Genomic DNA, 12,596 nt, shown 5'->3' on the forward strand with positions numbered 1-12,596 from the left:
TTTTTGCATTAGATGGCGTAAATCTAAAAGTGTCGTTAAACCTGGCTCCAGCCAAATAGTACAATTTGCCACGTAAAAAAAACATGCCAATTCGTTATTATTACAGCACACCGTTGTGTTGGAGATTAAGTCCACAACATTTGCAATTCTAGAGTAGAGTTGCATAGCTCGGGAGTTATTTTACAAAAATCTCGCCGTAATCGCCGTTATTGCCGTTATTTCGTGATATAACATTTCCGAAGATGGCCATTACTCTGCGCGCTTTGAGCAACTAAGGTTAGCTATAATCACTCTGGCTGTTACATTAAAAGGATGTTTTCTCTCTATCTCGTGAATTGCACCTATTTCAAGCAAAAAAGACGCTTCGATCAAGCAATTGAAAGGAAACAAAAACGAATCATCTTCGTGTAGGCTGAATACGCAACAGTTATGTTCGTGAGAAGCCCACTACAACCTTAATTTGCAATCGATCCTCATTGCCATTCGGGAAGAGCAGGTCCGTCGGGATAGGTGGCGAGTGTGGCCACGTAAGCGGCAACCTCCCGCAAGCCACCAAGCGATCCCAATCGCAGCCACACACCTGGCTCCACCGAGGGTGATGATTTGTCGCTGTCTGCCCGCGGAGAAGAGGCCAAAGAGTGAGGCGACGTTGAGCTTCCATTCCAGCTGTGTGAATTGGAAAAAAAAAGATTACCAAAAAAATTGACAACGTATTATTAAACGCGCCTGTGCTGTACGTTTATATTGTACGCCCTCGCATCCATCCACTTATTGTAATGAGTTATGTAATTAAGGTATAAATACGGGGTTTTAAAATAAGACCGTGGGGTAATGCGGCCGTAGATGAGCGCGCGTGGATGTTTTGCGGTCGTGCCGTTACAGCTCCCCCGGTGTGCCTCGGGGGAGTCGCACCCGCGTTGGCGTTTAGCGCGTCATTAGACGTTTCGGTCCACGCGCTGACAGCTTCTGCGGGAACCGAAGCTTCCTCGGGAACTGAAGCTCCGGGGGGCCACGTGGAGCGAAACGTCGGACGTCGTGCCGAACAACGCTCGGTACGGCCGTAAGATAGTTTTGTATACCTTGTTCTTAAATCGCAATCTAACAGGACGTTAATTTAGTAATTTTTTCGATTGTAGGAAAAAACATATCATAATATCCAGTCAATAAATTCTGTAGGATATAAAAGCCACGTCAACATATTTTCAGTCACGTTGTAAAAAAACAAACATTTTCATTGTTCCACCGGCTATTTTAATATTTTCACCGTTTAATTCATACGCGAAAAAACACATTTTCCCCAGCGTAATGTATTACAAATTTAATGCAATGCAATTAAAACGAAATTATGTTTTAATGAAATCTATGGTACATAGGTGGGACATAGGCGCTATGAGTAAGAACACGAGCAGAGAAAGGCGCCGCTTTGCAACGGAAAACGGAGACAGCTGTTGTGATGTTAGTGCCCTTCTCGCCATCCTCCTATACTACCGCAAACTCGGATTAGCAAACGGTTGGCTACGTACGGTGCTAAAGAAGTTCAACATACATACATACTCAGAGCACGGCATGTAACCTGCTTTTTAAATCCTTTATATTAAGTTCACTTGCTTGCGCGCTTACGACCGTGCAAATCTTTCGTGATCCAATCGAGCTGACATTTTGCACACAGACTCGTTGTGCGTGACAATTTATTTTAGTGAAAAATTTTTTCCATAACTTTACATTTTTTAGGAATTTTTTTTTTATATTTAATTACCAATTGCTTAATGGTGGCAGGCAATCATCTGACCCATAGGTGGCAGCCATCTCAAGCCAGAGGACGAGAGGACTCTAGCCGCCACGCATATAAAGGATTTATAGTGAAAAACTTTGTTTTTACGAGTTAATTTTTTTATTATTACACGCGTTTTATTAACACACTCTGTCTGTTGTTGTCGTATCCTCAAATCGTGTAACTCGATTTTAACCCACTTCCCAATGTGGTATCGACTGCAAACTTGGTATACGTATGTCATACTGATGACAATACTATATTCTATCATTAAAAAAATAAAAAAAAACATATATTTTAAAACAATCTTTTACACTATTTTTATTAACTCACTCTGTTGTTGTATCCTCAAATCTTGTAACTCAATTTTTACCCACTTCCCAATGTGGTATCGACTGCAAACTTGGTATACTTATGTCATACTGATGACAATACGATATTCTATCATTAAAATAAAAAGACATATTTTAAAACATTCTTTTACACGCTTTTTATTAACTCACTCTGTTGTTGTTGTATCCTCAAATCTTGTAACTAAATTTTTACCCACTTCCCAATGTCGTATCGACTGCAAACTTGGTATACTTATGTCATACTGATGACAACACTATATTCTATCATTAATATTTTTTTTAAACATTCTTTTTTACATGTAATGTTTCGACTTTGGTCTAATTGTCCACGCTCAACTCACGTTGGCTGTAAATCACCACGGCCCCTTACGTTATGGCAAGCCTCGGGGGGCCGCCGGATTCTAAATCTGCGTGACTATCCGAGCGTTAACGCTCATCTTCATTTCGCGAGCTCGCAATAATAACCACAACAGCGGCGCTGGGGTGGGGGGAGTGCAAGCGTAATGTTGTCGCGCGCACTCCCCTCGTAAGCCTCGGGGAGGCAAGGGGGGGGACGATGAGAGAAAGGGCCGTAAGAAGGACACACAAAAAGGTTCTGTTGGCTTTCTCCGCACACACGCACATACATTAAAAAAAAAATATGGCGCTGTCTTCTCGACAGACCTGTTTCTTCACCTGAGGACGGCTGCTTGCGTTGTGGCCGAAACGTCGTGAGAATTATTTTATTATGTTTTATTTTTATTATTTTATTACTTCCCTTCTACGTGACTTTACCGAAAGAACCAAGAAGATGAATCCCTGCAGTCACGAAAGCTTTAAATCGAAATAAAAAATAGCGTCAATAAACAAAGTTCCCTTACCGATAGCCGTTTTTTTTTTTAAAATGATAATGTTGTGCTTATGCGTGGTAAGCAGGCATAGCAGAAATATCACCCCGCTGCATTCAATCAGCCTCCCACTGCGAGGAGCGCGCGTGGGAGCGAGGTTCCAGCAGCTCCTCTCTTGCCCTTGTTCTTGACATTGAGCCGGGGGGAAGGGGGGGTTATTGCTGTCCTCCCTGGCAGAGCACGAGGTAACGGGGCTTTTGCTTGTGAAGCATCGCCTTTGCCAGAAACCCCTGTCGTGCGGCGTTGCGACGGCGGGAAGACTTCATCTGCGAGCCTGGCGCCCTTGCCGCTGCGCTTAATTAGCGAGCGGATGCAAGTGCGCGGCTCCCGCTCGCGACCGTTTCACCCCATCGCGAGCGGCGCGGGTCCCGACGATCAATCGCTGGCGGCGGAGAGATGCGGTCGTCGACTCGACGATGAATCCCCCCCCCACCTCCGATTAGCGCGGTTGGCTACGTACGGCGCGAAAGAAAGTCAACGTGCATGCATGCATAATACCGATCCTCAGCTCATGCCGAGGAGCAAATCGTGCGTACGGGAAGGCGTAGGGGGGGCCAGGGAGATGGAGAGATGAAATCAGTTGTCGTGCGGGCGCTGGGTGGATTATTAATGTTGCAAGACTGTGAGAGATGACGATGGATTGTGGATGCCTTCATTCGGCAGTGGATTGATCGTTGCTGATGATGATGGTGATGATGATAACCATAGCTCATGATCATTTGCAATTAATGGCATATTTAAGAATCGATGCTCAATTATTTGCATGCTGTATCTCATGGCTTCACGTGACTCCTTCGGCCACTAGAGGCCGTTACATTCGCCAAAAAAAACGAAGAGAAAAAAAGCTACATTTTATTGAGTCGAATAATTATTTACCCCGAATGATGACGACACTTTAATTTAAGGGGGAAAATCATTACGTCCGTTTATAATTAGCGCGCTGGCCACAAACACGTGGCGGCGGTGAGTCGAAGAGTTGGGAGCTAACCGGTAAACATTAGAACTCTAAAACAATCAATACACGGCCCCTGACCCTGAACTCACCCCAAACATCACGCGTCAACCTTGCTGATGCACTGCGATATAAGTACGCCAGCTTGTGTGTGTGCGTGCGTGCACATGTGTTACGGCACCGTAAATGATAAATAGTATAGTTTGATGCACGAGCTGTATACAGGACTCAGAGGGCGTGGAGGTTTATCAGTGTGAAGTGACAGATGTACGTCATGATCAGAAAGCTTAATCCAGCAGTGGATGAAGAATGCTCAATAAGCTAATCATGAAACGCATTTTTTTAGACCGACCATCGCCTCGTCTTCAGTCAGTGACTGGGATAACACACTGCGTATTTCAAGCGCGAGGGAAAGCGACACGTTTATTTAATCGCGTCCTAGCTTCCATATTCAGGCACTTATGAGAATCCAGTTTAGCTCAATAACCCGTGCGACAAAATTATCCCAAAAAGCGTTTGGCGTCGATGGTGACGAAACATCATTATGATGTTGGTCGTAAACGGTACATTTCAAACAGTTGAACAAGGTTAGTGACACAACAAGGGGAAAACGACGTTGCATTCTGCACTCACAGTCCCATCCCACCCCCCACCCCCTTAGCTAGGCCTGCCGAGAATTAGCAAACACAGCACCAGCAATCACCAGACTCCACGTTGGGTGCTCGGTTAATGAGGGCGGGATGTTTTCGTCGCGGTTATTTGGGGTGTCGCTGATGAAAGAAGCGTTGCTCCGTCGTTCCGCGCGTACTTTTTTTTCTCCCCGTGGCTTTCTCGACGTCGCCAAAGGTGCAGCCCTGCAACTGCTCGCTCGTTTGTTCGCTTGTGGAAGAGCCTCCACCAGAGGGAGCGCTTGAGAGAGAGAGAGAGAGCGAGAGAGCAGTGGTTCCCAATTTGTGGTCCGCGGACCGCTGGTGTCCCCCTGGCTGTGAGAAGTGGCACGCGAGACCGTTGCAAAGAGCACCGTTGATTTCGCAAAATTATTTCAGTGCCCATTCCACATCTGTTTAGATTTCTACCTTGCCGATCTCGTCGAGTAGCATAAACCATCACGTGAACTGCGGTCATCCTCACAATGGCTCTTGGCAGGCTATCGAACGAAGACGGTCACTGCATCGGGCGCTTTCAGGTGAACTGATGCACCCGTCTGGAACGCTCTTCCGATATTAGAAAGCCACTGGAGCGATACACTTTTAAATCTCGATTTGAAAACTGATTTCTTTGGTACTGCTTTTTGTGTCTACTTTGTCGTCGTTCCCCCGCACCTCCGATTAGCACTGTTGGCTCCGTACGGTGCGAAATAAATTCAACATACACACTATAATTTAATGACTCATCTAACTGGCCAGTGACCGCATCTGTTGATTTCTGTCACTGGTTGCCGACGTACGAATATTTTGATTTAATTGGTGCATGGTGGTCCATAGATCCAGAACAGTTGGTAACCACTGCTCTAGGGTAGAGGGAAATTTGGCCTACTCTTCCATGCTGGCTTTATAAGCCTTATTCATAGCGCCTCGCAAAAATATATTGTTGTCACGAGGTTTTTGTTTTTGTTTGGACAAAATGAAAAACCGAATGATGTAGTGTGTTTATATATTACTGGGTCATGGAATGGGCTTGTAGAGGCATGTGTGGAAAGCATGGGCATGATCGTAAAAAACGCATTTTGTACCCTAGCCAGGCACCGCTTTTGAGGTGTTCCTCGTCACCCACGCGTAGAGACAGAATTAGAAGAGGCTCTTGAGTCTCAATTACTCCGCAAGGAGGTAACAGCTAAAAACGCTCGCAGACAAAAAAATGTACAAAAGACAATGAACTCGCTTCATATCCTCTGAGCATTTCCTTAACTCCCACATTGCCACTTTCACACTAATGGCTGTTTGCTCCTCACATAATTTGTAACGCTAGCATCTGCCACTAATTGGCTCCAATAAAACGTACGGTCAAACCGTTTGCATTTTCCAGCATCGGGTTTGTTCTGCAGTCAAGGGACATTAAAAATAAAACTAGCGAACATGTAAGCAAGGCGGCAAACATGTCGACAGTAAATTGCAGGCTCGCTAATGAGCATATTTGGCCCTTACACGTTCTAAAAATCAGAAACGAATCCTCTCACAAAAAAAGAGATTACGATAATTATCCCCTTGGAATAGTTTGGTATACATTTTTAATACATGTATAATAAAACACACTAATTTTTTTCTATTGTTTCATTTCCACAATTACAAAAATTAACGTCTTGGGAATAATAATAATAAGCCAATAGCAGGTTATTTCCGATTAATCAAAGTGACCGTAATGACCGAGCTAGCCCTGCACATCTGTACAGTAATTTTTCGCGATGGCCCGTTATTTATGGCATGTTACTTTCTCACTAATTATTACGATACAATGTGGATTCATACGGCGTCTAAGTGTAACCGCATCTCGAAACGCCGTATAGCAGCAGTGCGCGTACTTATTTTTTTGTTTGGCGAGCCATCGACCAAAGATAGTCACTGCATCACGTGCTTTCAAATGCCCTTCTGTGGCCGTCTGGAATGCTTTTTCTTCCGATATTAGGAAGCGGCTGGAGCTATCCACTTTTAAATCCAGATTGAAAATATGTATTTTTTTAGAACTGCTTTTTTGTGTTTAGTTTGTTGTCCTTCCCCCGCACCTCCGATTTAGCAAGGTTCGCTACGTACGGTGCGAAAGAAGTTCAACATACATACATTGCGGACAGTTAGTCCAGTCATAGACAGAGGAAAGAGGAAAATATTTGCTTGAACAGGGAATCGACAGCACAGTGAACTGGGGGAAGTGAGTTCCAGCCCGTTTAACACGTAGGCTTTCGTGACCGATATTATTCATAATAAAAAAATGTTTGGGGTTAAATCACGTGAATATAAATGTGTCATTAACCCACCCATCACTCGTCACAGCCAATTCGTAGGATTTGTCACGTAGACAGAACGTGCCAATTAATTAATACTTTAACACACAAGTGTCTGTGTTTGTGGAGAGAACACCCACAACATTTACAATTCGAGTACGACGTTTCGGCTGGCGATTACAACCAGCTTAATCTGGCGACTGAGGGACGGTTTGACTTGGGGCTTTGACAGAGAACCCGGTTTGCTGCAACAGCTGAGTACGTACGGGGGAGGGGGGGGGGGTTGCGAGTGGCGGTGGGCAGCGGCGTCTCCGTGGAGGATCTTGAAGACGGTGAGTGCGATTTTTGAAATTGATCTGGGATATTGGGAGCCAGTGGAGGGATTGGAGTGGTGGGGTAATGTGGTCTTGTTGTTATTGAGAATTGGAAAATGTTATCTGTAGTGTTCTTAGGTTTTTTCGGTAAAGTCACGTAGGTAAAACATTAAAATTAATGAAAGTAAAATAAAATAAAAATCACGACGTTTCGGAGGCAACACAAGTCTCCGTCATCAGATGGGACCGTCACAGCCAGATTTGCTGCATCAAGTGAGGCAGTGATTCAAGATGTAATCCCTTAAAAGCAAGTTGAGGGGGGAGGAGAGGGGGGCGGAGCTCATCAGAATGTGGTAGCCAATGAATGGAACGTATCGGGAGGGAGGGGGGCGAGGCTCAAAGACGGCACGACGTGCCACGTAGAACGCATCGGGAGGTTTGTACACGAAGCCATACAAATATACAAACACAGACATAATTTCAACCGTGATGATGGGTACAAACTTAGTAATCATTGGAAATATGTTATCAACCACGCAAAAAAGACTTAATTACACATTTTTGGACCATCTTATCTGAGAGGCACTATTTTACTTTACTTTACCGAGTGTTAACATCCCCAGTGTTTAACAGTACTCTCTTCATTGTTCAGCCAGCACTGGTATAAACATGGGCATTTTCGTTCTTTTCTATCATGTGTATCAACAGGTGCTTGTACACACACATGTCCACGTACACTTGCACCACATTCTCTTTTGGCCTCCCCTCCCCCTCTCTGTCCAATGCGTTGGCGTGTGCAGCAGTAGTTGCTTGCGCACAACCACGTCCACGCCGCCGACTCTCGTGTACCACGTCGTGCATTCTTTTGGCCCCGCCCCCCCCTCCCCCTCCCGATGCGTTCTACGTGGCACGTCGTGCCGTCTTTGAGCCCCGCCCCCCTCCCTCCCGATACGTTCCATTCATTGGCTACCACATTCTGATGAGCTCCGCCCCCCTCTCCTCCCCCCTCAACTTGCTTTTAAGGGATTACATCTTGAATCATTGCCTCACTTGATGCAGCAAATCTGGCTGTGACGGTCCCATCTGATGACGGAGACTTGTGTTGCCTCCGAAACGTCGTGATTTTTATTTTATTTTACTTTCATTAATTTTAATGTTTTGCCTACGTGACTTTACCGAAAAAACCTAAGAATATGAATCCTTGCAGTCACGAAAGCTTCAAATCTAGAATTATCTGTAGTGGTTCTGATGGGCAAAAGAAATAAATTTTGCATATGATTTGACTTAACTCGGTTGAGAGAATTGATAAAAATGTTCAAAATTTAATTTCCCTATGCAGTATAGTTTTAAGTACATTTAATTCTCCATTAAATACATTTTTTTGGTATGTACACATTTATCTATATATATAAAATCGCAAATCTGTCTGTCTGTCTGTGTGTGTGTCTGTGTGTCGCCGGACCATACGCAGTTTCATTGGACGGCGGTTGCCCCTGGCAACGGGTAGCGACGCATTCGCTGCGGGGTGGACGCCATTTTTAATTCCCGTTAAAAATATGCGCACGCATTAACACGCGACTCTGAGGTAAATTCATCAAAGTTTCACGTCCTCTTCACTCCCCTCCCACCCCAATGTGTGCAATTACTATTATAGGGTCGGTAGATAATAAAATTATAGCGATTACACAGTATTATTGTAGCGTGGGGGGGGGGGAACGGCACCCGTACCCAGCCTCAGCCGGGTGGGCTATTTAGGCGAGGCCGGAGGCTCTGCACGGTACTAGGCCTTGACACCCACCACGCGACTCTGAGGAAAATTCATCAAAGTTTCACGTCCTCTTCACTCCCCCCCACCACAATGTGTGCAATTACTATTATAGGGTCGGTAGATAATCAAATTATAGCGATTACACAGTATTATTGTAGCGCGGGGGGGGGGGGGGTAACGGCCCCGGTACCCAGCCTCAGCCGAGTGGGCAATCTAAGCGAGGCCGGAGGCTCTGCACGGTACTAGGCCTCGACACCCCACCCGTGTCAAGCGACGACTTTGTGGTATAAACTCGATATACCCAGCGTTGCCCGGGGGGAAAATACATTTAAAATCTTATGAAAACTTTCAAATATTACATACCAATGAAAAAACAACTGTGTAATTACTTTTAAACCCGACGCGCCAAGAATCGATTCTCTGAATCGCGCAAAGGAATCGAAGGTTGTAGATTCCGTTAGATTCGGACGATTCCCGTTTACTATAAATTGGTTAAAGTCGATATAAACTGCTACGAACGGGAAATATCTGGCGTTGACCGGGGCAAAAATGTAATTAAAAACTCCTGAAAAAATTAAAAAGTAAAATAACAATGAAAATGAAACTCTATCATTCAAAATGTAAACCCCCAACATGCCAGGAATCGATTCTTTGAATCGCACAAAGGACTAATCGAAGGTTGTAAATTACTTTAGGATCGCGCTTCCTGTTTAATATAAGTTGCTTATAGAGTTGATATAAACTGCTACGAATGGGAAATATCCGGCGTTGACTGGGGCAAAAATATAATGGTGAGGGCGGTTGTGAGTGGCGATTGTGAGTGGTGATTAGTGACTGGTGAGGGGAGGTTGAGTGGTGAGGGTGAGTGGTGAGGGTGAGTGGTGAGGGTGAGTGGTGAGGGTGAGTGTTGAGGGTGAGTGGTGAGTGGTGATTGGTGAGGGTGTGATTGGTGAGGATGAGTGGTGAGGGAGAGTGGTGAGGGAGAGTGGTGAGGGTGAAAGGTGAGGGTGAGTGGTGAGTGGTGAGGGTGAGTGTTGAGGGTGAGTGGTGATTGGTGAGGGTGTGATTGGTGAGGATGAGTGGTGAGGGAGGGTGGTGAGGGAGAGTGGTGAGGGTGAATGGTGAGGGTGAGTGGTGAGGGTGAGTGTTGAGGGTGAGTGGTGAGTGGTGATTGGTGAGGGTGTGATTGGTGAGGATGAGTGGTGAGGGAGAGTGGTGAGGGAGAGTGGTGAGGGTGAATGGTGAGGGTGAGTTGTGAGTGGTGAGGGTGAGTGTTGAGGGTGAGTGGTGAGTGGTGATTGGTGAGGGTGTGATTGGTGAGGATGAGTGGTGAGGGAGAGTGGTGAGGGAGAGTGGTGAGGGTGTGATTTGTGAGGATGAGTGGTGAGGGAGAGTGGTGAGGGTCAATGGTGAGGGTGAGTGGTGAGTGGTGAGGGTGAGTGTTGAGGGTGAGTGGTGAGTGGTGATTGGTGAGGGTGTGATTGGTGAGGATGAGTGGTGAGGGAGAGTGGTGAGGGAGAGTGGTGAGGGTGAATGGTGAGGGTGAGTGGTGAGTGGTGAGGGTGTGTATATATGTAAGGTTATTAAGAAATATATTTTTCACCCGGGCAACGCCGGGTACTTATGCTAGTGTAGAATATAAATAACAAGCTGGCAGTCCCATAAGGGAGCATCCAACTCCTCTCCACGCTCTTCCTCTCTGGCCTCACTATTTATGTGCTATGAAGAAGGCTCGTTGCCTTAAACGTCGCATATAATAGTTCCCTTTCAAGGCCACCGTGTTATTGACGAATGTCTATGAGTTTCACGTTTTACTGGTAGGAACCTCCTGGTTCTACCAGCCCACAGGGGATTATTGTGTCCGTCCGTCCGTCGTGCATCCAACAATGGGAGGGGTGGGGCTGGGTGGAGAGGGGAGGGTGGGGAGGGTGGGGCTGGGTGGGGCTGGGTGGGTAGGGTGGGGCTGGGTGGGGGGTGGGTGGGGAGGGGTTGGTCACCCCGTGGTGCCCTTATAAAACTCAACGTTTAACCTACTCACGCCGGCTTGTGCCCGCCCTCACAGTCGGCCATATTTGCGGTATACACCACGCCGCCGTTGACCCTGGCCATTGACCGAGCAACCCAACGTTCCTACCAGCTCCCTCCGCAGGAATGTGTTCTTAGGCGGATTCAACTGTGCAGACACATGTGGGAATGGACACAAAGACAATGATCTCCCGTATAGCCTTAACACACTGTTGGGGCAAGTGCTGTTAGCGAGCACCTATGAAGGCCGGCACGGCACACGAGGGGGTGGGTGGCCAGCACCACGCCCGGCCGCCTTTGTCTCCCGAGTGGCGATGTTTACACGCTGAACCAGGTACTCATCTGAGGCTGAGTCGACCTAGGGGAGGACAAGGACCGGTTCAAATAATTCACTGCGCAACAATATATATATTTTTTTGTTCCTGGATAGAAAGTGTTGTTTCCTAATTGCTTATGCCTCACAAGTACAGAAAATGGCTATTATTCCCCACAAACTTTGCTTTTCTGACCAGGGCAGTGATATTTAGAAATATACCTATTTTTAGTGAGAAAACGTGTTCATCTGTGTCATTCCTTCACATAAAGTCCTGGTCAAAAAAGCAAAGTTTGTGGGGAATAAGAGCCATTTTCTGTACTTTTGAGGCATAAGCAATTTAAAAATAACACTTACTGCCCAGGAACAAAAATGGTGTGACATAGTGATACTGTATAATCTTCACCGGTGTTGGCCGTGAGCGGGAATCGCACTTGGGTCGCCAGGTTCGTAGTGCAGCGTGGCGCTAACCGCCACACCACCGCTCCCCACACGCACACGCGAAAGTACACGCACCCCCTGGCGTGCATGCTAATTGCACGCGTTCTAACACGCTTGCGATTGGCACGTGCCCACAGACACGTTTCACATGTAGATTTGAAGCATTTCAATGGCAATCTTGCGAACAAACGAAAACAACTCAACAGATCTGGGCCATTGGGACTCGCTTCAGTGTCACTCGACGGCCAAGCGACAGAGGTGGAGGGGAGGGAGCTCTTGAGTTGTCTCATACAAGTCGCTGTGGATTGAACGCTGCTGTTGCAGCTGCTGAGAAGTACAGCAGCAGCAGTAGGAAGGGTGATCGACTAGCTACGTACGGAGCGAATGAAGTTTGTGTGTGTGTTTAGTGTTGCCCCCCCCCCGGCACCTACGATTAGCATGGTTGGCTACGTACGGTGCGAAAGAAGTTATACATACAACAACAACAACCGCCATTCGCCACTAAGTGGCGGTGACGGCACCACGACGCTTGTGCCAGGCTAGGTGCACGTTGAGGCCACGTGAAGTGTCGAACGCCCGCTGGCAGGAGGTCACGGGGCAGACCCAGCAGGTTGCCACGGGTCGACTGACTGAGATGACTGAGATGAGTGGCCGATGGCACCACCTGTGCCCCCTACTGTGCCAACTTGCTGTGCTTTAGACAGACATACAGGCGACGTTGGGCTACCACGGGGAGGAGGAGGGGGAGGTGGTGACAGATCTGTTGGTTGAGCCGTGCGGTGGAGTTGTCGCGCGGTTGCTTTATGAGTTTTGTAGCTTTCGGGCAAAGAAAAATAA

This window comes from Lampetra fluviatilis, chromosome 20 (genome assembly GCF_964198595.1).
Source record: "Lampetra fluviatilis chromosome 20, kcLamFluv1.1, whole genome shotgun sequence".
Taxonomy (NCBI): domain Eukaryota; kingdom Metazoa; phylum Chordata; class Hyperoartia; order Petromyzontiformes; family Petromyzontidae; genus Lampetra; species Lampetra fluviatilis.